The sequence below is a fragment of the Cnephaeus nilssonii genome (assembly GCF_951640355.1).
Source record: "Cnephaeus nilssonii genome assembly, chromosome: 16".
NCBI lineage: Eukaryota > Metazoa > Chordata > Mammalia > Chiroptera > Vespertilionidae > Cnephaeus > Cnephaeus nilssonii.
The window spans coordinates 42,272,241-42,297,325 of NC_137087.1; the positions used below are offsets into that span (position 1 = coordinate 42,272,241).

Here is a 25,085-nt window from a genome sequence, read left to right on the forward strand (position 1 = left end):
AAACTTGGCTGTGAAGGGGAGAGATGGTATGATTGAGTGGGATGTGAAGAGATTCGAGTACCTTGGTAGCTGAGGGGAAGGGGTAAGAGTTGAGCCTAAGCCCTAAGCACCTTCCCCACCTCTTCATTTTGCTAGCCCCGCCCCCCACGTGACCCGTGGCAGCCGACGGCCCGGGACTACAGCCCCCAGAAGGCCCTTCGGCGCTGCGGGGCGGAGTTGAGGCCTGGCGCTCGCCCCCGAGGCGCCGACGGAAGAGCCAGAGCTTCGAGGAGGAGGCGGCGGAAGCGGAGAACGACGGCGCGCCCGGTAACGAGCTGCCCCGAGTCCCTCTGCCTCCCTCCCCCCGTCCCTCCTTCCCTCTGCGCCCCGAGAAAAAATACTGGGGCTCGTGGCGTCCCCTTCTCCCCTCACACCTGGGACGGGAGTTCCTTTCTCTTTAGTTTGCTACCGGTATTTTTTCTCACGTGACCCGCGGGGCGGGCCCCCGCCTGGGGCGGAGGTTACTGGGCAGCTCCCGCCCTTCGACCCCTGAGGGACTTGGGTTGCGGGGGATCCTGCCGTCCTACCGAGGCCCTTTTGCTCTGCCTGGGGCTGTGCGCCCGCTGAGGGCCCTCGCCCCAAAACTCCCTGTAGGGGGTGGGGGCGTTCTTTTCTGGGTTTCAACAGGTCCTGAGGGGGTGCGTGGCGACTCGGGGGTCCGGGGCTGTGGGCCGCGGAGGGCGTCCGGAGACGACCCGGGGCTGTGAGTGGTTTCCGGGGTGCGAGCCTTTGGAGTGAGTCCACTCCCTCCGCTGCCCGGGAGCCGTGGGCTATGGGCTGGGAGTGAGCAGTCGGTGCGGGAGGAGGCACTTCCTGGTTCTCCGGGGAGGCCCTCGGGACACCCGGTGCCCGGCCATTAGTTTTCCTTATGAGGAAAGCCGCCTCTCGGAGCTGCGTGAGGGAGGAATCCCAGGATGTGGAGTCCGAGGGCCCGGGCAGGTGTCTAGGTCTCCCTCTTGCTGGGCCTGTGGTCGTCGGTAGCCCGTTTCCCGCAGCCTCGGCTCGGCTTCCCTCTGTGGAAAACGGGGACCATAGTCCCTGGCCTGCCCGCCTTCCAGTGTGAGGAAGCCTGTTTCCCGTATGACCGTAGCCTTCCGTCGTAAGTCCAGGTCAGTGGCATTTTAAAGTCACATTCGTGTTTCTTCCCTAAACTTGAACATGGTCATGCTGTTGATGAAGATGAGATGAGTTAACAAACAGGTGGCTAGTGCCTTTGGAAATGAAGATGAGCCGTACAGATGTGCTTGTGCCGTGTTCCTGGGGAAGAGGTGGTTTCAGGGCCCTGTCTGTCACCTGTGGAGTCAGTTTTCAACTTCGTCCGGATTTTAAGGTCCATCAGAATTTGGACACTTCCCTCCCCCCAACACAGACACACCTGTCCACCCCCCTTGTTCTGTTGTAACATTATTTCAGGTTCAGGTATCTCAGATACGGTGCTAAAACGAATGCCTGTCTTCAGCAGCCGTCTTTCTCCCCCCCTTTCAGAGACTACCCGCCCTGATTCTTACACAAGCCCCATAACCTTGTGTGCATACGAGCTCAAAAGAGAGGGTGATGTTCACCTATCCTAGGTACACGTGCCAGGCGTCTGTTTTTCCTCAGAGTTAGAATTCAGAATATAAACAGCCAGTATTCTAATTTGTTTCTTTTTCTGGCAGTTAAGCTCTGAGACTCTAAGCAGGTGGCTTTGGGTCTCAGTTTTCTTCCCCTTTTAGAGAATGAGGATTTTATAATAAAATTTTTATGGGCTTGGAGGAGTAGTAGTTAGGTAACCTTAACTTGTATTTATTCTGAAATAATTGGTTGAAAACTATTTGAACGTGGTTCAGAAAAACAAAGAGGTTGGCAGTGTAGGGAATTAGTTGAATGTACAAAGTTGAACCAATTTGAGTTCAGGTCCCGGTGTTGTGACTTATATTTATGACTTTTGGCAAATTGACCTCGAAGATTGTTTACCAGTCTCTAAAATGGAGATACTAGTAATAGCATTTACCTCGAAAGGTGTCTATAAAGATTAAATGAGATATGAATATAAAGAGCTTAGTAGTGCCTGGAGTAAGTGCTCGTTCTTTTGCTATTGTAACTGATGACAATGATGATGATAAAACATAACTTTAGTATTTTCTTGAGATTCCTTTTTTTAATTTGTAAAGTGAAGATAGCTATCCTTAACCCATAAACTTAAAATACTGTAACCAAGTTCTCAGATTGCAGGTATGTTTTTTTTTTAAGCAGTTGCATTTTATGTAAAGACTAGAGGCCTGGTGCACAAAAATTTGTGCACTGGTTGTGGTGGGGGGGTGGGGAAGGGGCGTCCCTCAGCCTGGCCTGCCCCCTCTCACAGTCCGGGAGCCCTCAGGGGATGTCCTATTGTCTTGGTTTTGTTTTTGTTTTTAATCCATTCAGGAGTGACTTCATTTTTTGAAGGCGGAAATTCTTGGTGATTGATGCTGATGGTGGCATTGGTTTGTGTGTATTTGCAAGGAGTGAGAGTTTAGAGATACTAGGAGAAAAACCTAATAGGGAAAACTGACTTGTTGGTCAAAGCAGAGTCTTCTGGTTAAGAAATGAAATGTTTATTTTAAATTCTTTTTTCAACCTGTTGACTGCAAGATGTTAGTAGACTCAGATGTTTAGGAAATGTTTTCTTACTCTCTTTTTTGATGTGATATTCCCTGGCTCTGCTTTGTCAGTTTCATTCTTATTCATGAATCAGCAAGATATTTTTTCACTCCAGATTTGTATACAAAAATGTAAGTGATCACTTTCATTAAAATCTACTTTGTGTGCTGTAATGTGTTTTTTCTTTTGTGTTTTAAATATTTTTTTTGACTCTTCTTTTACTTAAAAGAAGTTTTTCGAAGGTAGACACATTCTCAGCTAAAGCATCTAAGTGTACATAGTGAAGCTCAGTTAGTGATGACTGTGCTGAATAGTTCTGAATAAGAACATTTTGTGGATTGTCCTATGTCCCTAAGGCATGCTCTGGAGAGACAGTATGGTATGGTGGAAATAACATAAGCTTTGGAGTCAGACTGATCAAGGTTTGAAGCTAGGCTCTGTTGTTTACTGTTTTGTGACTTTGGTTCCTATAATCATTCTGAGTTCATTTTCTCATGATCTGTAAAACGGATAATAATACCAACCTGCATGACTGAAAAATTTAGACATTGTTTGAACTCTACATCTAGCCAGGCTTAGATGGTGGTGTTACTATTTTCAGTTTTTATTGTATTTTTCGGATAGTTACGAATTTTGGTGATACATCTATATTCATTCCCTCAGTGCTTTACTTGATCAGTGTATTTTTCTTCCCTCAGCCAAGGTTAAGGTTGTTGATCGTGACCAAGGAACCCTGAAACACAGCAAAACTAATTGGCCAACATGTTTGAAACTGTGACCCTGTCCTCATTAGCTCCTATTAACTAACCATTCACAAAATATCTCACCAGAATGAATAAGACTGCTATATTGTTGATTCGGCATTCATGTGCTCATTAGACATGAAGTAAATGAGTGAATACTGAAAGTAAAAGTATATATTTTTAATTACAAAACTGTAGAAATATAGGACTAGCCCTCACATTATGTATAAAACTGGTGACTTGCAGGGTGACATTGAAAACCACTAGCCTGAACTATAATTTAGACATTACTGTTAGCTGTTGAAATGTATTTGTTGCAGACTTCCCACTCCATTGGTATTATTATCCGTTTTACAGATCATGAGAAAATGAACTCAGAATGATTATAGGAAAAGTGAGAAGAAATGGAACTAGACTATTCATGTCTTGAAAGAGAACCCTACTCCTATGCCATCAACCACAAAATGTGCTCTTAGTGGGGAAAACAGAGTTCTCCACTGATGTACCCGGCAGGATGGATGAAGCCTGGGTAACTCCAAAGAGCTTATTGAATTACAGAGAAATTCCAGTTGTCAGAGCTTTAGATAGAAGAGAAGTTATAGGGTGTTGCTCAGCAGCAGTAAGACTGAATTTGGAGAGGATTTTCTCGTCAATAAAACATGGGCCAGTTGCTCCCAGTTCATGGTGTGCATTTTTCACTGTCTTTTGCTAGCCTTCTGTATAGTTTTCCATTCTTCAAATTCACTCTTCAATTTTATAAATATTTGTTGTCCTTCCTGTATCTTTTTTTTTTTTTAACGTCAAACACAGTTGGTTTCTGACGAGGGCTAAAAATATGGAAGAAGAGATGCACTGTTGGAAACAGCAGGTTCTGGTATCTAGTAAGGTTCCCAAGTAACAGGTTAACCTGTGAATATGATGGTATGGTTTTCTGGAATAGTCAAATGGCTTAGTTCATAACCATTTTACTTGGTGTAGAGGCAAAAATATGGGCAAAAGATTTGTTGCACTCCTTAATATGTAATTTGCCTCTTAGAAAAGAATATATGTAATGTTAATAATTGGCTTGCAGTTGGGCTGTTTCAAGTTATTTCCCACCATAAAAGTGTATGTCTTGAGTTGAGAATTTTTTGGGGGGGCAGAAACCAGAGATAATATTCTCATTAACAACATCTAACAGCTATCATTTATGCAGATTACGTGCCAAGTACCATGCTTAACACCTCTTTTTTCCTGTTAAATTTATGTTGACGTTATTGCAGACTACAAAATGTGCAAAAAATTTACCCAAGTACCTCAGATGTTAACACTTTCTGTCTCTGTTGTGTGTGTGTGTGTGTGTGTGTGTGTGTGTGTATCTTGAACTGTTTGAGGCTAAGGGACAGACCTAATCCCTTGTATACCTAAATATTTGAGAGTGCATTTTCTAAAAACAAGGACATTTTATGTAACCACAGTGCATTTGTCAAAACCACAAAATTAACACTGATTTAATATTACCGTGTAATCTATAGACTTGTTCAAATTTCACCCATTGTTCCAATAATGTATTTTTATAGCAAAAGAAAATTTTAGATCATGAAGTGCAATCAGTTGTCATAGCTCTTTAGTTTCCTTTAATCTCTAACATTTCTTCAGTCTTTGTTCTTTTCATGACATTGACATTGTTGAAGACCGAAGACCAGTTATTTTGTAGAATGCCTCTAATTTGGGTTTATCTGATATTTTCTCATGATTGGATTCAGGTTATCCATTTCTGGCAGGAGTAGCACAGAAGTAATGTTATGACTTCATTAAGGTAATGTCTGCTAGGTTTTCTAGTGTGAAGTTACTGTTTTTTCTTTCATAGTTTTTTTGTGATAAAATATATGTAACATAAAATATACCTTTTAGTCATTTTTAGTGGAATTAACTACATTCACATTTTGTAATTTTGAAGTATCTTTGACAAAATACTTGAGACTATAAATATATTCTGTTACTTCTTGAACTTTTACTCACTAATTTTAATATCTACTAGTGATTTCTGTCTGAATCATTTTCATGATGGTTTCTAAATGTTGATTTTTTAATTCCATCGTTTTCCTATGCTTGTTTATAATACTACTTTATTTCATTATTTTGATGCTGTCCCTGATTTGGCCAGTGGGAACCCCTAAGTTGATCTGTCGTCTCCTTTCGGATTGCTCTTGTTGTTTTAACAATTTTTTACTTTCTACCACAACAAGATGTTCTAGGCCCATCTCAGACTTTCCCAGCCCAAGCCTTAGAATGAGTTATTTTTTCAAGAATCTCTGGTTGCTTTGACTAGAGAATGGCATTATAAGCCAGGACCTGGATTCTAGATGTCCTCATTGCTGCTGTGTGTCATTACTTGTAGGCCCTCTTAGCAGGCATCAGGGAAATATATACATATGATATATGAATATGTGTGTTTGTGTCTACACCACTGATTCTAATCCAACACTACAGAATTTATTCTAGCCTTCATTTTATCTTTATAACTCCTCCTCTTAACAGAAACCTAGCCCCATTCATGTTTTTACTTATTGGCTCAATTCTAGAATGTCAGAAAATAGGTTAATTGCTAGCTCATGACACTATTTAAAAGACACCTAGTAGCCTGCCTGGCGTGGCTCAGTGTTTGAGCATCAACCTGTGAACCAGGAGGTCACGTTTCGATTCCCGGTCAGGGCACATGCCCAGGCTGTGGGTCAGGTCCCTGGTGTGGGGCATGCAGAAGGCAGTTGATCAATGACTCTCTTCATTGATGTTCCATCTCTCTCTCCTTCTCCCTTCCTCTCTGAAGTCAATAAAGGTATGGAAGACACCTAGTAAGTAGAGTTCAATATTTGTTGATAGTTTTTTCCTTTAGCATAAATCTAAAGCATAATCATTTAGTCTACCAGTAAATCTCCACTGCCCAATAGGGTAGCCACTAACCACATAAATTGAAATGTGTGGTAGTGTAAAATATATACTGGATTTTGAAAACTTAGTATGAAATAAGGAATTAATATTTTAACAATGTCTTTATATTGTTTATATGTTGACATGTTTAAGCTATATCAGATATAATAAAATATATTAATAAAGTTTTACCTATTTTTACTTTAATGCGGCCACTAGAAAATATTAAATTATTTATGTGGCTCCTATTATGTTACTTTTGGACATTATTGATATAAAAACCATGTTCAAAAGTTACTTGGATTAATTTTCTCTCCCCAATATTATTTCTTCCCTTGCATGGTTATCTTAGTCATTTGAAATACAATTCAGTTCTATTTGCATTTTAAGTTTTTCTCTTCATCCTAATTGATCTTATTTATTTTTGAGTATGTGAAACATTAATATTCTTCCAAAAGTCAGAATTGTATTAAAAATATATACTTAGAGCAGTGTCACCCATTTTTTTTTTTTAATCCTTTCTTTCCTACCCTGTTTCTGCCTACCTTCTATATAGGTAACCAATATCATCATTCTCTGAATTATCCTTCCTATGTGTTTTCCCCCCATGAATGAGGAGATACAGGTATATTTTCTTATTTTCTCTTCTTTTTTACACAAAAGGAACCATATTACTAGTATAGATAGATACTCTTTTGTACTTTGCATTTTTCACCTAACGTATTTTGAAATCCATTCAACATCAATTTATAGAGTTCGCTCTCCTCCCTTCATTTCTCCCTTGTCTTTTCCTTCCTCCTTCAGTTGCATAGTACTCTATTGTGAGGATGTTAACCATTCTCTTATGCTTTTTCCAATATTTTGCATTTATACACAGTGCTGCAGTGACTAACCTTGTCCATATATATCTTTTCATATGTTGGAAGTGTATGTTTGGGTAAATTCCTAAAATGGGATGATTGGGTCAAAAGTTTAAAAGCATATATAGTTTTAAAATATTGCCAGATCTCTTGCTGTGGGGGCTGTACAAATTTGAATTCCCATCAGTAATGTATGAGAGTGTTAGTTTCCCCACAACATTACCATCAATCAGAATGTGTTATTTTATACCTTTTAATTTTTATTAACCTTATAGGTAAGAAATGGTATCTCCATATAGTTTTAATATTCACTTCTCTTATTAGTGAGTTTGAAGGTCTTTCCATATGAATAAAGGTCATCTTAATATTTCTTTTTGTGTGAATTGTCTTGTGTCTTTTTTGGTTAATCCTCACCCGAGGATATTTTTTCCATTGACCTTTGGGGGGTGGGGAGACATTGTTATGAGAGAGACACATCAATTACCAATTGGTTGCCTCCCTTGGGGGCCTGGGATCAAACCTACAACCCAGGTATGTGCCCTGGACTGGGAATGGAAATCGAGACCCTTTGGTGTGCGGGCCGATGCTCTAGCCACTGAGATGCACTGGCCAGGGCTCTTATATCTTTCTATTCACTTTTCTATCAGGTGTTTCTTTTTCCCTCCCTCAATTTTTAACCTTTCGCACTCGGATGTCGAGTGTGACTTGACACGGTTAGCATTAGAATAAAGGAATTGAGAAAAAAGCAAGCGAGTGCAAAGGGTTAAGAATTAAAAAAACACATTAGGGAAATTAGCTCTTTATAAATGATACTAGAGGCCTGATGCACGAATATACATGCAAGAATGGGCCTTCCTTCCCCTGGCTGCCGGCACCGCCTTCGCTCCAGCCGGAGATGCCTTTTCGCTCCGGCCCGGAGCCGCCTTTCCGCCTTCCCATGCTGCCCAGAGGCCTGGAGTGGCTGGGACAGTGTAGAACGCCCCAGCTGTTTGGAGCCTGTGTATGCAAATTAACCCTCCATCTTTGCTGGGTTAATTTGCATACTCACTCCTGATTGGCGGTGGGTGTTGTGAAGGTACAGTCAATTTGCATCTTACTCTTTTATTAGTGTAGATATGTTACAGTTTGCCAGTTGTCTTTTGTTTGTTTGTTTAGGGTGTATGTGTGTATTTGTTTAGACTTTTATGTACTCCAATTTTTCATTGCATCAGAATTTTGGATAATATTTAGAAAACCTTCTCCTTTACCCAGGGTAAAAAGGAATTTACACATTTTCCTCTAGTTACTTGTATGATTTTAGTTATGTTTGGATCTCCGATTCATTTGGTTTTTTTTTTTTAATGAATATTGTGTGGACTTATAATGTTTTACAAATGTTAATTTGTTGTCCCAGCATATTTTCTTTAAAAAGTACAATTTTGCCCTTGTGTTTTGAGATGCCACCTTTATCATATGTTAAGTTTCCATTGAATTTATTTCTGGACTTTCTGTTCTTTTGCACCAGTCTATATTCCTGCACCATTATCACAGTTTTAATTATAGTATATCAAGGGCCAGCTTCTAAAATTTCTACTGTGTTATTGGCTATTCTTACATGTTTGTTTTTTCTGTTGAACTTTAGTAGCAGCTGTGGCCATAAAAAAGCTTGCATGTATTAGGATTGTTATTGGGATTATGTTAAATTCATAAATTAATGAAGAGAGAACTGACATCTGGATGACGTTGAGTTGTGTTGAGTTTTCTATCTAAGAACAAGGAATATCTTTCTATTTCAAATCTATATTTGTGTCACAGGAATGTTTTAAAGTTTTCTTTTTATTGGTTTTGTACACTTCCCGTTAAATTGGTGTTTAAAAAACTTATTAACATGTTTTATAGATCTTTATGTCAATATTTGTAGAGCTACTTTATTCTGTTTAATGTTTGTATTGTTTTCCATGATATAGATGTACCATAATTTATTTACTCTTGCCCATATAGATGGACATTAAAGTTGTGTATAATTTTTCATTCTATGTAATTTTTCAGTCTATATTTACCAAAACAGGATCTTATCGCTTTTTTAAAAAACCTTTGCCAGTTTGAAGGATAATAAAGAACATATTTATTATTTCTTTGCTAACTGATGATGCTTATTTTTTATCCATCTATTCAAACTTCCATTCAGCATATTCTTACTGAGCATCTACTATGTGCCATCCTATAAAAACTATAGTAATCCCTGGAAGTTGAATGTCTTTTTGTGTTTTTGATCATTTATATTATTTTGTTTTGTACACTTCTTTTTTTTAAAAAATGTCAGTTAATTGGTGTTTCTGCCCCCTCAGACCAGTTCTCAGAAGACTGAGAATGAAAGATAACATTTCTTTATTCTGCTTTGTTGATGAGTTTCTAAAAAGTACTTTGTGTGTGTATTTATTTTTCTTGCACAATCTGTGGTAAATCTCTGGGTTAAACGCTTAGTATTCATGAAATGAGATAATGTAAGTTAAGTGCACAGACAAGTGTCAAAGAAATGATTACACATTTTAATAAAAATGACTTTTATTATTATTATTTTCCAGGTGAGGCTGCTGCGTCTATCAGAAAGGAATTTTTGTACCATTTTTCTTCAGACAGAGTCAGTCTCTTTGTTGTAGAGCAGGGGTGGGGAACATCCAGCCCATGGGCCGTATAAGGCCCTTGAAATATTTGGTTTGGCCCTGCCAAGGCAACCGCAGGCAGGACTCGAAATTCAATAGATCTAGGAGCTTTTTTTATAGCAACATACATTTGTATTAAGTGAATCATAATAATGAAAATTTTTTTTATTATTCTCACCCGAGGATATTTTTTTTCCCCCATTGATTTTTTTGTTTTGTTTTGTTAGAGAGAGTGGAAGTGGGGGAATAGAAAGAGAGAGAGAAACATTGTTGTGAGAGAGACACATTGATATGTTGCCGCCTGTATACACCCCCAGCTGGGGCCAGGATCGGGCCTGCAACCCAGGTAGTGTCCTTAACTGGGAATCGAACCTGGACCCTTCAGTCCTTGGGCCAGTGCTCTAACCAGTGAGCAGATAGGCCAGGTCAATAATGTAAATTTTGAGGGACAAGCAAGGAATGAAGGAACATCCATTACGGGATAGACAAGACACAGAGGAGTACATGAAAGCTTCTTGTCTGCTGACCTAAGCCTGTCTGCCTGTATTGTGGTGACTCAGAGGACAGTCAGTGCCAGGCAGGCTGGGAGTGTACACATTGGGACAGTGTTAACACGAAACTATGGCGATCAGTCATGATGAGATGAGATGATTCCTCACAATGTTGAGGATCTTGCCTCTGATGATTGAAGACGATGTTGTCGACTTTTTTGTTGACACAGACAATAACTCCAATCCAACCTTTATCCACAATCAACAATCCTCCCCAAAACAGTCTCATTCATATGAAGATTAATGAAATTACAGCAGCACACAGAAAAGACCTCAGGTGTTGATGATATGATGATACGAACATTGCATATGTTCCAAATCCAAAATGCAGGATTAGAACAGCAGTTAAAGCAAAATAATAGTGTCTATGGCAACACACACACTGGATAGTTATTAAAACTTAAGTGGTGTGACATCCTACAAATGGCGACTACAAAGAAGAGAAAAGTTGATGCAGAGCGTCGATCTTTCCAAGAACAATGGACAAATGATTATTTTTTTGTTGAAGTCAAAGGCAAACCTGTGTGCCTAGTTTGTGGCGATATGTTAGCAGTAATGGAAAAAGCCAGTCTGGAGCGTCATTACAGCTCAAAACATGCTAAACTCAGTGAATTGGGAGGCCAAATGCGTCTGGATAAAATCAATGCTCTTCAGCGGAGTTTGGAATTACAACAAGCTGCTTTCACTCAGCCTGGTTGTGACAGAGACAATGTTATTCAGACGAGTTATGTAGTGAGCGAGCTAATAGCAAAGAAGCTGAGGCCTCATGTAGAGGGAGAGTTTGTGAAAGAGTGCATGGTGGCTGCTGCAGAGTTGTTAGCACCAGACAAGGTAAAATTGTTTCAAAGTGTTAGTTTGTCTCGGAGAACTGTCTCAGATCGGATTACTGATTTAGCACAAGATATTGAAACGACATTGAAGAATTCTGCAGGAGATTTCCAATTTTTCTCTCTGGCTTGTGACGAGACAATGGATATAACAAATACTGCCCAACTGGCTATTTTTGTTCGTGGGATAACTGCAGAGTTTGACACGCGAGAGGAACTGCTGTCACTGGAAGCCATGCATGGCACTACAAGAGGTGAGGATTTGTTTGAGAGACTTGTTTTATCAATGAAAAAATTTGAGCTAACATTTGAAAAGTTAAGTGGTCTTATTACAGATGGAGCTCCAGCAATGGTTGACTCGCAAAAAGGGTTAATTTCATTGGTCAAGAAAGAACTGGATCGTCTTAGTCTTGATCCAAGTAATTTAATTGTATGCCACTGCATCATACACCAAGAAAGTCTCTGTGCACAGTCATTGCGGCTTAACAGTGTAATGTCAACAGTAGTGTCATGCATAAATTTTGTCAAAAGCAGAGGGTTTAACAGCCGCCAGTTTAAGGAGTTACTGAATGATCTTCACTCTGAGTACGGTGATCTTGTTTATAACTGTGAAGTGCGGTGGCTGAGTCACAGGAACATGCTCATGAGGTTTTATGAACTGCGGGATGAAGTCAGGCAGTTCATGGAGATGAAGGGAAAACCTGTCAGGGAACTCATTGACAGCAAGTGGCTGTGTGATCTAGCATTCATGGTGGACATTACCAACTACCTCTCAGAGTTGAATGTCAAGTTACAGGGCCCCAACCAGCTTCTCAGCACTCTGCTTTCAAAGGTGATATCATTTGAAGCTAAATTAAGGCTGTGGAAAGTGCAACTGGAAAGGAATAACACAATGCATTTCCCCACTCTGGAAGGACAAAAGCCTTCTACAACACTTGAATATGCTAGTGAATGTGCAAAACTAATTGAGGCATTTAAGGAAAGATTCAAGGACGTGAAAAGTAAACAAATGGAATTGAACATCTTTGCTACACCATTCAATGTAGAACCAGCTGATGTGCCTGATAACCTACAACACGAAATCATTCAGCTGCAAAGCAATGATGGGCTGAAAGCTAGGTACAGCAATGTCCCACTGCTTGAGTTCTATAAACGTTACATAAGTAACAATGAATTTCCCACTTTGAGGAGACATGCATTGAAATATGCATCTGTGTTTGGAACAACTTACTGCTGCGAGCAATTCTTTTCAAAACTTACCATAACAAAGAGTCGATTGCGCTCCAGACTGATCTACACAAACCTGGAAAAGCAGTTGCGAGTAGCAACTTCATCAATACCAGCTAACATCACACGCCTCACCCAAGAGAAGCAGTTTCAGCCATCACATTAGGGGTGAGTTAATGAAATGTTTGACCAAATATAGCAGGCTAATTTTTAGGTTGATAATTGTGTATGGCCGCGAATGATGTTATAAATATCTAAATGGCCCTTGGCAGAAAAAAGGTTCCCCACCCCTGTTATAGAGTTTCATTACTCAAAAAATAAATGTCACTTATTTGGTAAGTCAATTAAGTATACTTATGCATATATTTTTAGAAAAAATGTTATTGATTTTTAGAGAGAGGGGAAGAGAGAGAGAAGCATCAATGTGAGAGTGAAACATAGATAGGCTGCCTCCTGCATGCCCCCTACCGGAGATCAAGCCTGCAATGACCAGGAATTGAACCAGCAACCTTTCCGTGCTCAGGACAGTGCCCAACCAAGTTACACCAGCCAGGGCTTATGCATATTTTATAGAAAGACTGTTCATTTACTCTAAATATTAGTTTGATTATATTTTGTTTCTTCACTGTCAATTTATGTTGTAACTCATGTAAAACAAGTTTGAAGGTGGCAATTTGCTAACAGACAGGCTCTTTGGAAGATTTTCTTCTATTCTCTGCCTTTCTTAATTTTGGTGTTTGTTGTAAAGAGAACAGTGATTGTTTAAATACTGGAATTAGTTCGGAAAGTGGGATTACTAGCTTTGCTTTCTTCAATCTCTTTCCACTGGAAAAACGGAAAATTAATATCTATTCTTTTAAGCTCTAGCTTTCCTAAAGTTCATAAAGGGATCAGCAAAGGTGCAATGTTATTGTAAGGGTTAAAGCAGGGGTGGGGAACTTGTTTTCTGCCAAGGGCCTTTGGATATTTATAACATCATTCTCGGGCCATACAAAATTATCAACTTAAAAATTAGCCTGCTATATTTGGTCAAACATTTAATTAACTCATCTCTAATGCCTTGGCAGGGCCAGATAAAATGATTTCACAGGCCTTATACAGTGGACATTCCCCACCCCTGGGTTAAAGAATAGATAATCAATTAAGTTTTTAGTAAAGTGTAATGAAGCCTTGGCCGAGTAGCTCAGTTGATTGTAGTGTTATCCCAATGTGCTGGGGTTGCAGGTTTGATTTCTGTTGGGGTGCGTGCAGTAATCAACTGATGGATGCATGGATGGGTGGAACCACAAATCGATGTTTCTCTTTCTCCCTCTCCCTCTTCCTCCCCCTCCCCAAAAATCAATAAATAAAAATTAAAAAACAAAAAAACAGAATGAATCTCTCCAAGAACTTGGAAATGAACAATAGATATCTAGTGAAAGTGATTGCAGTTTTTGAATATTACTCTGTAGGTGTTATTTTCAATTAAAAAGTTTTTTAAAGAAAATTTAGTAAACTGGTAGGACCTGTTATTTTGTGAGATGTATTTCTAACCTACATCCTCTGATGATCTTTTCAGTCTATTTCAGCTTCTGACTCTCACGTGTAGACAGTAGCAACTGGGAAGCTGATGTGTAGGGTGAAGGCTTTAGTGGTAATAAGAGGGTCAGTCACAGCATCTTTCAGAAGATAATTGTCTTGTGTGCTGCTGAAGCACGTGGCAAAAAGAAAAAAAAAAGGATAGAAACTATAATGAAATGATGTTGGTGATTTGCAGAATTTTATTTTAAATAAGGTTTTGCACAGCAATTGAGAAATAAATGTTGATGCTGAGAGCTGACCTTAAAGTCTTCTCAGAATCGAAGAATAAGGAGCCATAGGTATAGATAAAGGGAAAGAAAATTCTCCTTTGTAGGGTTTTGGTAGTCTCTGCTTTTGTTAGTACCAGAAAGCTGACTTCAGATATTCTTAGATGGTTTGTATGGCTCATATGAGTAGAGGCATGGGATTTCATTGTGCATGACTGAAATATCCCAGATCTCAGAGTAAACCAAAGTGAGTTTTAATCTTGGTTATTTAAAATCTCCTTGTACCTGTCTTATTAGGAGCTTTATTTTTTTAAGAGGAAACTAATTTGCAACTGGCTATAAAGAGTGACATTGTGTTCAGGGAAATGAGGTACTAACACACTGCACTGTCCCACAAGAGTACTTCTGAAGTCCCCAAACAGTGCTGACAATCTGTGACAGCCTGTGAATTGTTGGGTAGCAGTTGGGGGAAGATAGACAGCAGAGTGGGGTGGTTGAGTGTAAGTTATAGAGGAGATGGAGAGGGGAAGAAATGAGAGAAGAGCGAAGCAGCTCAGTCAGGTTCTGTAGACAATTTGAATGGAATCTATTCTTGTTAGCTCTGATAATAGGATGAAATCAACAGCTAGAGTGTGTGTGTGGGTTTTTGTAGGGAGGAAATAGTGTGTTTCACTTTTCCTTTCAAGGTGTTATTTGTTTCATTCTGTCATCAGACTGTAAGATTAGGTGTTCTTTTGATGAGATAGATTGGATAAGTTTAAAAATTTTGAAGACACTAGAAATACCACTTCATGCCAGGAAATGAGACTATAAAAATCAGAGTACTAGGGATAGGGCTTATCTTTTCAAGGCATTATTGCAATGGTAGTAAGGCCAATCATTATATCTAGAGCTAAAATGACTGGGCCTTTACCCCAGACAAATGTATATCCTGTCATTTATTTATGTATTTATTTAACATATATGTGTGTATGTACACATACCATCAACTTATTGTTTCAGAGACAGTTAACCAACTATAGCTGTCTTCATGAGACATCAAGGCAAGAGTTTCTGGATATTATTTGTATTTCAGAGTAGAATTTAATGTGGGGCAGGTTTTGGTTCAGTTCTTTTTCTGATTATTAGAATGGTTATACAAAGTAAATGTGTTTGATGGTTCCCCTAGGTATCATGTCTAATTCTGATTATAGGATTAGACTTGGATCATACTGTTTTGGAGCCCATCTCTCCTTTTGATCTATTTCTGTTTTTGAGTTAAATATGTTACTGCTTGGCCATTGATACCATTGGATTAAGTAAGCATAAGAGAGATGTCAGTGTGAAGATTATTTGTTATCTTATCATCTTTACACCAATGATCCATATTAAAAAAGATGCCAGGGTAAATAAAAGGGCAAATGGAGTAAGGGATGGTATGGAGGAGATCTAGAGACACTGTACTAGTGTCATTTCTTAGGAATTGTCTGTAGGATTTAGACTCGATTCTCCATTGCCTAGGAGGTCCTAGGAGATTGCCTAAACCTGGTGTTGAAGGCTCTCCAGGCTGAAAACCATCTTTCTAGCAGAATCTTCCACTACTTCCCAACACTGAACCTTTGACTCTATCTAGACTAGTTTCTATAACTGTCTTCAAAGCAACACTTTTTGACTTACTGCCTCTTCATATTGTTTAGGCTATTCCTTCTACTTGGAATGCTTCCTTTCAAGTCTCTGTCTTCTAAAGGCCTAGTTCCTAATGATGTGATTGTAAGGAAGACATCATAAGGTATATAAATGTTGAATCACTATGTTAGGTACCTTCAACTAATATAATATTGTATGCCAACTATACTTTAAAAAAGTTAAAAAAATGAAGGTCTGGTTCCAATTCCACCTACTCTATGAAATCTTCAACCATTCTAGTCCCTTAGTGATCTCTCTCCTCTGAGTTTTATCATTTACTGCTTTTCTCTTTATTTGGCAATTATATATTACCTTAAAACAACTTAAACGAATGTTCTTACCCTCCCAGTTAGGTAGAGACAACTTAAAGAGGGGTGGGAGGGCTACATTACTCATGTGGTTCAAACCATGTTATTACTTGTAGTCCTACTTGACAGTTTCCACTATACCTAACAAGAACTTAGTACAGTATATGCACTTGATATTTGTGAGAAAATGCAGTTACCTATTGTTAGCTTTTGCCAGCCTTTAACATTTTTCTTTCTTTTTATGTCATAAGAATAATAGATTAGAATGCAGTTTAAGTACCTTAGTCATGTTTGTTCAGTAGATTATTCTGCTTTGAAAGCTGTCTGTAGCACTCTGTACAGGCTTCCCGATACTAAAAAGAGCATTGTGCTGAAGATATTATGTTCTAAGGTAATTATTTGTTCTTGAAACTCTAATTAGTATCTTATCTATTATTTATTTAATATTTTCTTTGCCTGCTTTCAAGTGAAATTTGCTTTAAAGTCTTTTGGTTTTTTAGTTAACAGCCACATTTGGCTTTTACACTTGTTAGCATAGCTGCAGGGAGGGAGGAGATAGATACCAAGTTCTAACTATATTTCTAACATAGGGACTCCACTTTCTTTACAACTGTTCTCTTTTGTTGCTATTGTATTTGATGTTTTTGTTTTTAACTACGCTATGCTTTGCTTTAACCCATTTTTTAGAAGGCATGTAGTATAATTTATAGTAGTTAAGTGCAGGGACTTTGAAATCCTAACCGACTTAAACTGTAACTTAAGTTTCAGGTATCTCATCTGTAAAATTGAGATAATAATGGCTACCTCTTAGTATGTAGTTGGGATCAAATGAGAATATATATATATATGTATATATACACACACTACTTAGCACAGATTAAGCCTGTGTTTTCAAAATTTACTCAGTGATTTATTAGCTGTAGTTTGTATATTCAAAAGGGGGAAAAGATCAAGTTTAATGCATGTCAAGTTTGAGGCACAGCTCCCAAAACAAAGCCTTATCCATTTCAACTCTTTTATTGTTACTATAGAATATCAGTGTAACCCAGGATATATTTGGGAGAGGAACTAATTTCAAGCAAATCTAGAAACACAGACCAACTTTTAGGTGTGTAGTGTCAGAAAGAAGTTTTAGGAGGGAATTATTTTTCTTCTCTCTCCAGCCCTCTATTCCCCAACATCTGCCTGCCCAAGGTAGATAAACAGAGTAGGAAGCAGACTTTTCTATCTTTCTATTGTATATTATATTGCTACTAGGAGCCCAGCGCGCGAAATTGCGCGGCCCTGCCCACCCACCCACTGCCCTGCCTTGACACCCGAACCACTCCATGCAGAGCTCCAGCACGCCTGGCCCAGCTCCCCACCCAGCTCCCTACCCCTCTGGCCTTCTCTGGCCGCTTCAAGCCCCTCCCTCAGTCTCTGGAGTCACCTGGGGCTGGTCCCACCTCCTCTGGGCGCCTCCCCGCTTCAGCCCCATCTCCGGAGCAACAACGCCCTGCCGCTCACGCGCAGGCAGCCTCCTGTGATCGGTCGTTACGCATTACAGCATCCTGACCATTAGCATATTAGCTCTTTATTTTGATTGTTCAGTTATATTAAAGCTTTGATCTGACTGCCATTTGAGGTGGCTCATGGTAATAGGTGCTAACATTAAACTTGGTGAACCATGGGGTTACCTTATCAATGGAGTGTGAAAGAGACTAAGCTGCAAACTGTTTCCCAGCTTATAAGGCATGAAATCAGTTGGTGCTGATGCATGACAACTATAGCCAGTAGAGTGTAAAATAAGTTGGGGGCTTGAACTGTGTTTTAAGAAAAACCTTTTCATGCTATAATTTGTTTATCTACTTTGGTGCCCCCAATATCCTACTGGAATCATGTATCCTATATCTTTCATTGTTTTAACACTCAGTTTTTTTCATGAAATGTTTCTTCCTAGTTAATGTAAGCTGTATTCTTTGTCCAACTGCATGAAGAGAGACAAAGGGTGTAATGTCCAAAGCAGATTAATAATAAGATACTATAACTATTATTTTGCTCAGGATTACATTTGAAAAAAACATCTGCAGTATATATTTGAAGTACAAGTCTCTTGTTTTTTTACATTCAGATTTGAAAGTATACTCTACATTCTGCTTTGAAGCTTATTCCAGTCTAAGAACTCAGTTGTGCGTTTCACTGGTCATTGTTCCCATGTTCACACGTGCCTCTGGAGAAAGGGAAGACATAGAAAAGGATAATGTTTTGAAATGGTTAGGGGAGTTCTACTAAGAAGTATAGAGATTATTCTTATGGGGAATAGAAGAGATGGAGTCCTCTCCTGACACCTGGTGAGGTTCTTTGCCATATGGCTTTGAGGGTGAGGCAAGGTGAATGAGGAAGTTTCGGAGACAATAGTGAATTATTATTGTCAGCACTTTTAAGTCTGGAAGGTTATTGGCATTAAGCATGCTGTGAAAGCATGAAAGTTCTTTCATTCTTGTTAGTTTTCTTGTTTTACTGCAGCAGTCTTTGAATTCTCTTTAGTTGCTTTACATTTATACAGATTGCAAGCAAAGTGTGAATACTTATGAAATTAGTATATTACTGGGAGAGCATTCTGCTATCAGGCAGTCTAGGAGTTAAATGCAGGGTCTTTGAAATCCTAACCAACACTTAGAAGCTGTGTGATCTTGAGTTATTTAAGGTTCAGATTTCTCATCTGTAAAATTGGGATAATAATAGCTACTTCATAGTCTTATAATGTAATCAAATGAGATAATATATGTAAAACATTTAGCACAGTGCCTGTCACATCGTAAGTACTCATTAAATGGTAGCTGGTTATTTTTTTCCTCTTTCTCTTCCTCTGCTACTACTACTATTACTACTCTGCCACTAATTCACTTTTGCTTATAGGGCCTAAATCTTAATGAAACAGAAAACATAATTAGACATGGTTCACAGCAGTAGATTTGGAAAAATATGTCATTGTTCTCTTAGGCATTGCTTAATAGATTTTTCTTAACCAAATAGAAACTCTATAAAAAGACCATTTTTAATGAAAGGATCTTTGTGTTGGCTTTAGATAGCCTTGCAAATGAGTATAAAAAATTGATTATTCTAAAACGTATTTGGCTAATGCAAATAAACAACCTTTCTATGAATTTAAGGAGCATATAGAAATAAAATAAAAGTTTAAAGAATTGCCAATCCTTATTCACCTAACGAGTTATTTTGTTTTGGGGAAGTGCTGGGTTGTTGTTGTTTTTTTAATTCTTAGGAGAAATGTTTTATCTGGTACTAAGAATAGTCGTAGTAGAATTCTTGTCCAGTGTATGAGGCACATTGCTGTGGGAAAGAGATGGAAAAGTCATCCTGACCATTTATACTAATGACAATGAGCATTGGTGTGGATAACACATTTGTTTTTGATGTGTATTATGTGATGATTTTTGCAGCACAATTAACTTCCTGATTAAACTTTGCTCAGCTAATATATCCTGAGACATAGTGGTTGGAAAACTGGTTAAGCAGCTATGATGGTGATAAAACTACTAAGTTACCACTTAAATAGCTGTCTTAAATTTCTCAACCAAAATGAGGTTATATAACATGATTTTCTTTTTCCTTTTTTTAAATTTGATTTTTAGAGAGAGAGGAATGAGAGAGAGAGAGAGAGAGAGAGAGAGAGAGAGAGAGAGAGAGAGAGAGAGAGACATTGATGCGAGTGCGGAACATTGATTAGCTGCCTCCTGATGGCAAGCACAATCCCCACTTCCCCTACTGGGGATTGAGCATACAACCCTGACATGTGCCCTGATCCGGAATCGAACTGGCAATCCTTCAGTGCACTGGACGATGCCCAACCAACTGAGCCACATCAGCTAGGGCACAACATAATTTTCAAAGGTCTTTTTCAGTTATAAGCTTAAAGATTAGTATGGAGGTAATTGGCAATTAGGAAATGGAGCAGTGACACATTTTGGCCACCAGAGGGTGAAGTCTAATCAGTCAACTTGTGCTCTGCATTTGACCAGATGTAGCATCCTTGGAAATAAAGAGGACACATTGCTCTTCTCTCCAATTAGTTTAAGGTGTGGAGAATCTTGCTTTCTGATTCTACTTGTATCAGATTTTTTTCTGCTCTTTTTCTTTACGGCTGTCTAGATAGAACTGGGACAAATACATAAAGACAGAAGAAGAATAGAGGTTTCTAGTTGTCAGGGTTTAATCTAATTTTGTTCTCTAAGATAGTTATTGGCTCTCGGATGATCCCATGGGCAACTTTGATGGCAAGCACAATAGTATGGATGACCAAATTTAATTATTTGTGACCACCTTCCTCCCCCAAAACACACAGGCACACACACAAATGGCACTCATCCGTCTTTACCCTCCCCATTCCCTCTGAAATCCCATGGATGAAAATGACATGTCTGAGAAATATAATAGAATGAGCACAGCATTTGTAATTGAAATCTAGGTTCCAGTCTTGCTTTGCTACTTAATATCCATCTAACCATGGATGCTACAACCTCAGATCCTCAGTTTTCTTATTCAAAAATTGAGGACATTGAATTCTGACTTTAGTAATGTAATTCTAAGAGTCTGTAAAAATTCTTTAATGTTTACATGAAGGGCAGTACTGTTCTTGATTTATTATATATAATTGACTAGTATGTTGTATAAATAGCACATGATTTTAAAAAAAATTTTTTTTGCTAGTTACAAGGCTATAGGAGTCATTAAGGCATAAATATCAAAGTATTAAAGTGCATTACCATTACAGCAAGAAGAATGACAGTGGCCACTCCACTTGACTGTTGCCACTCCATTTTTCTGGCCCCACAGACAAGTACAAACAAATTCTCTGTGAGTATTAGGCTCAGGGTGACAGCAAGTCAGTCAAGAGGAGGAGGATTAGGAGCCAAGCCAAGCTGATTTGGGTTATAGCTGACTGTGAAGCATTTAGAGGAGAAGTCATTTGGGGATACGTGAGCTTAGAAAAATAGGGCATGTGGGTTCTGGGACTCTATATCACAAAGCTGTAGTCAGAGTCCATTTCTTCCAACCATTTGAGTGGAAGTAACTTTGATACAGAGTCCAGTTATATGATTCTGAATTGCTGAGAGCACAGGATAATGTGGAAGGAACAAAGAGGGCATGGAGTCCAGATAGACAAGCTGCAATGGGTATCTAGAAGGTGACAGAGCAAATGGATGCAGAAGTGTGCTTGTGAAAACAGGGAAGGATTAGTAATTAGGATTTGATATGTATTCAAGAGAATAGAAGCCAGCCAGGCAGACTAGATAGAAACAGCATTTTAGGATTATGTGCAAAAGACAAAATTTTAATCTGTTCTGGTTTTAATTGCCCTCCTTGATGTTGGTAGGTCCACTTGGTAGATCCAAGGCTCTACATGTTTGAGGTTAATGATTATATCACTGACAAACTCTTTGTGGTTTATATGGTTCTAATAACTTCACTGGATACACATATTCACAGGTCTGCTCACTACTACTGCAGAGTTCATTTCACAGAACTGGCTAGGAGAAAATTGGCAGGCAAGCTAGCTTTTCAAGTGCTCCTAGGAATGGAGCCCAGCTGTTCCCTTTGGGCGTTGAGCTGTTGGGATTCATTGGGTTAGAAACTAGAAAGAATGGAACTAACATTTTCAGACTAGTTCTTGACAGCAAAGCAGAGGTGTTAGAATTTCTGTTTTAGAGGTTTACACTGCAAGTAACTTAACCTGATTGTGTGTCTTAATATTACTGGGCTTCTGACCACTGAAATATGGCTTGGATCGATGGTGGTTTGGAGAAAGTAGAAAGAGGGCTATCCATCATTCAGAGGCTCCATCTGATAATGCTGCTTTCACCAAGCAGCCATCTGTCCATCTATCCATCAGTAGGATGAAATGAGATTTAGCGGAACAGGCAGCTGTAACTCTGAGACACTTTCTAACCAAGGATTGCAGTCCTGGCCTGAGTGTGACCACAAAGCACAGCGCTGGGGTTTGGCGGGATGTGGCAGCAAGTGCAGTCTCATTCCCGTCACTGCAGCCTAGAGGGTGTTCAGTATGAGGCCAAAGCCTTATTTCCCATACAGAATTGACTAAACTTGGGGTGACAACCAAACAGTAATTCTTTCAGCTCCATACTGTTTTACAATTTGAACAGACCCTTTTGATGGAGAAATTTTTTTGGTTTGACTTGGAGAAGAAATAGAATTAAGATGTGATTTCATTTTGCTGGAATTCCACCACACAGTTTAACCTTTAACCTGTATAGTATATTGGCAGAATGCTTTGTAAATGTTTCAGGAAGACCACCTTTTTCTTAATTGAAGACACTGTGGGTACTTCTGCTGGCAATTACCAGTTTGTCATGGTAATGAGGGATGAGACTAAATTAAATTCAAGGATAATTCAAAATTCTTTTTTCTTCTTAAATAGAAATTTTTACCTAGGTTGTTAGGTAGCAGAAATTGAATTTTTTTTTCTCTTCTCTCTATATTAGTGGTACCAATATGAAAGGAAAGAAAATGTGGACAGGAAAATTGGTAATAGATTAGAAGCAAGAAGCTGGATTACCCCTAAAATGGATAACCAGGCTCTAAGCACTGATGTTAACTGTTGTCTTCCTGATTCCCCTGCTTTTCCAGGGTACTGAGCCTTCTGAGAGCCTTCTGGTCAGTATAGTACTATGCTTATGTTACTATCCTGGTACTTTCCCTAATCATGAGCAGCTTCCTTGTTGTTGTTTTTTTGTTTTTGTTTTGTTTTTTGCAGTGGCCACTTCAGACCTCACTCAGCTCCTGCTCTTTGTTCTGAAGTCTTGCTTTTCATTTCAGATTGGGGGAGGGGTCCAGGGAGCCTAATGTACCGGAGATGCCTCGGAAATTAGTGCCTTGGATGAATTCCTGGGCCTATTGATCCACCGGCAGTTTATGCATCCTGACATTCATAATCTCAGTAGGCTGCTGATGTTCCTGATTAATGGGTCCAGGGGCTGTCCATCCGTCACTTCACATTAATTACTGAAGAGGTGTTTTTCCAGTGATTTACCTGACAGTAGGCTGTGATAAATACCCCTAAGCAGAGTGGGCAGTGATTAATCATAGGGCCACACCCCTCCCCCACTTACCCTTCACCCTAACCACAGGCCAGCATTGGGACCTGATGAAAGAGTGCCCCCTCCCCAAAGCTATCTATCTTCATAATTGTTTGTGGATGCATATTCATTGGGGCATGGGACCTGGCAGATAGCATTCTAGAATTTGTGCCAAAGATGATGAAAAATAAATCTTCCCAGTAGGAAGAGTAACTAATTTGCTTTTACATGGGGCAGAGAAGTATATATAAGCTGCCTTTAGGTAACTTTAAAGAAATCTGATAGAAGTATTGCCTACCTCTATGCATGAACTCAGTACTGTGATAGTTGCTCTGCAAGCTTGAAAGAGAGGAGAAAGCACAGTTTTTATCTTTGTGATATTTGTAGTCTATTTAGGGAGAATCTGTGAACAAATAGGAGACATGAGAAAATATTTCAAGGCACTAATATAATCATGGGAGGATTGGGATAGAACTCCAGAGTTCCATTTCTTACTTTGAGACCTTAGAAAATGAAATTTAAATATTTGAGTGTTTTGCATGTATCAGGCACTGTATTCTGGAAATATAAAGATGAATGTGATTCAGTGGTGAATCTCAGGGAGTAAAAGTGTAGTGCTTCTGGATTTTTTCTCAAGCTATAAAATAAGCTTTCCCAAGAAGTTAAGTATCTTAAATGAATTTAAAATTAATTTAAAACTTAAAGTGGTTTAAAATTAACTTTAAATAAAATTTCACATTAATTTTTTTTCTCTGAATTGATTACCTGTTGTGTTTCTGGGGATACAAGAAGCATTTGAGAAACAGTATCTGTCCTTAAGAAACTATATTATAGACTATGAGATGACATTTATAAATGAAACACTTAAACAGGAATATAAAATAGTATATAATGACAAATGAATACCAAAAGGTAATGAATGCAAAAGAAATCACAGAAGGGTGAAATCAATGTCTTCAAATAGTTAGAGGAAAAAGCTGGATTTGAGATAAGCCTTTTGTAGTGACTAGGATTGTATAAACAGATAATTCAAAGAGGGCATTTCAGAAGTTGGCATGAACAGACTGAGAGGCCATCCAGTTTAGCAGTTTGAATAGAGCTATTTGCTCATTCTGCTTCCCATTAATGAATGTTTTCTGCATGCCTTTGAGTAAGGTCTATATGAGGTCCTTTAAATCAGCGGCCACCAACCATTGGTCCATGGACCATTGGTGGTTTGTGAGGTCCGAAAGGTTGGCGACTGCTCTTCTAAATAATACCTAGCTTAAAACCTCTTTTTTCTTCAGTCCAGGTATTTTAAAGAGGAGGTCTAGACTCCAACTATAGGCCTAATGTCACAAATTGTCTTTATTCTGTTCATTTAAATTACAACATATCCTACATAATAAAAGCCTAATATGCTAAGTATCTGGTCATCTGTTCAACCAATCAAGGTGTAATATGCTAATGATATTCTAAGGCCGCTCAACTGCTCACTATGACATGCACTGACCACCAGGGGGCAGACAGTAGACTGGTTGACCAGTTGCTATGACATGTACTGACTACCAGGGGGCAGATGCTCCGACCCGTGGGTTAGCTTGCTGCTGGGGTCAGGCTGATCAGGACTGAGTGAGACAGGCCGACATGCCCTGGAAGCCCTCCTGCAGTCCCTCCCGGGCTGGCCAAGTGACCGTATCCCTCCCCGACCCGATTGTGCACCAGTGGGGTCCTTCGGCCTGGCCTGAGCCCTCTCACAATCCGGGACCCCTCCGGGAATGTCAGAGAGCCGGTTTCGGCCCAATCCCGCAGGCCAGGCTGAGGGACTTCA

At 39.2% G+C, this 25,085-nt stretch overlaps 1 protein-coding gene across 4 annotated transcripts in view; it reads left to right on the forward strand.

The window, feature by feature from the left end:
- Window positions 1-223: 223 nt before the first annotated feature.
- Window positions 224-25,085, forward strand: part of R3HCC1L (R3H domain and coiled-coil containing 1 like) — a 65,213-nt gene continuing 40,351 nt past the window's right edge. Inside the window, exons 1-2 of one of the 4 annotated variants that reach the window (XM_079793348.1) lie at window positions 238-1,148; window positions 9,739-12,589. The gene's annotated coding sequence lies outside the window, so the exon portion shown is untranslated. Of the gene's footprint in view, window positions 1,149-9,738; window positions 12,590-25,085 lie in introns of all 4 variants that reach the window. The other 3 variants (XM_079793349.1, XM_079793351.1, XM_079793350.1) reach the window with 3 other exon arrangements.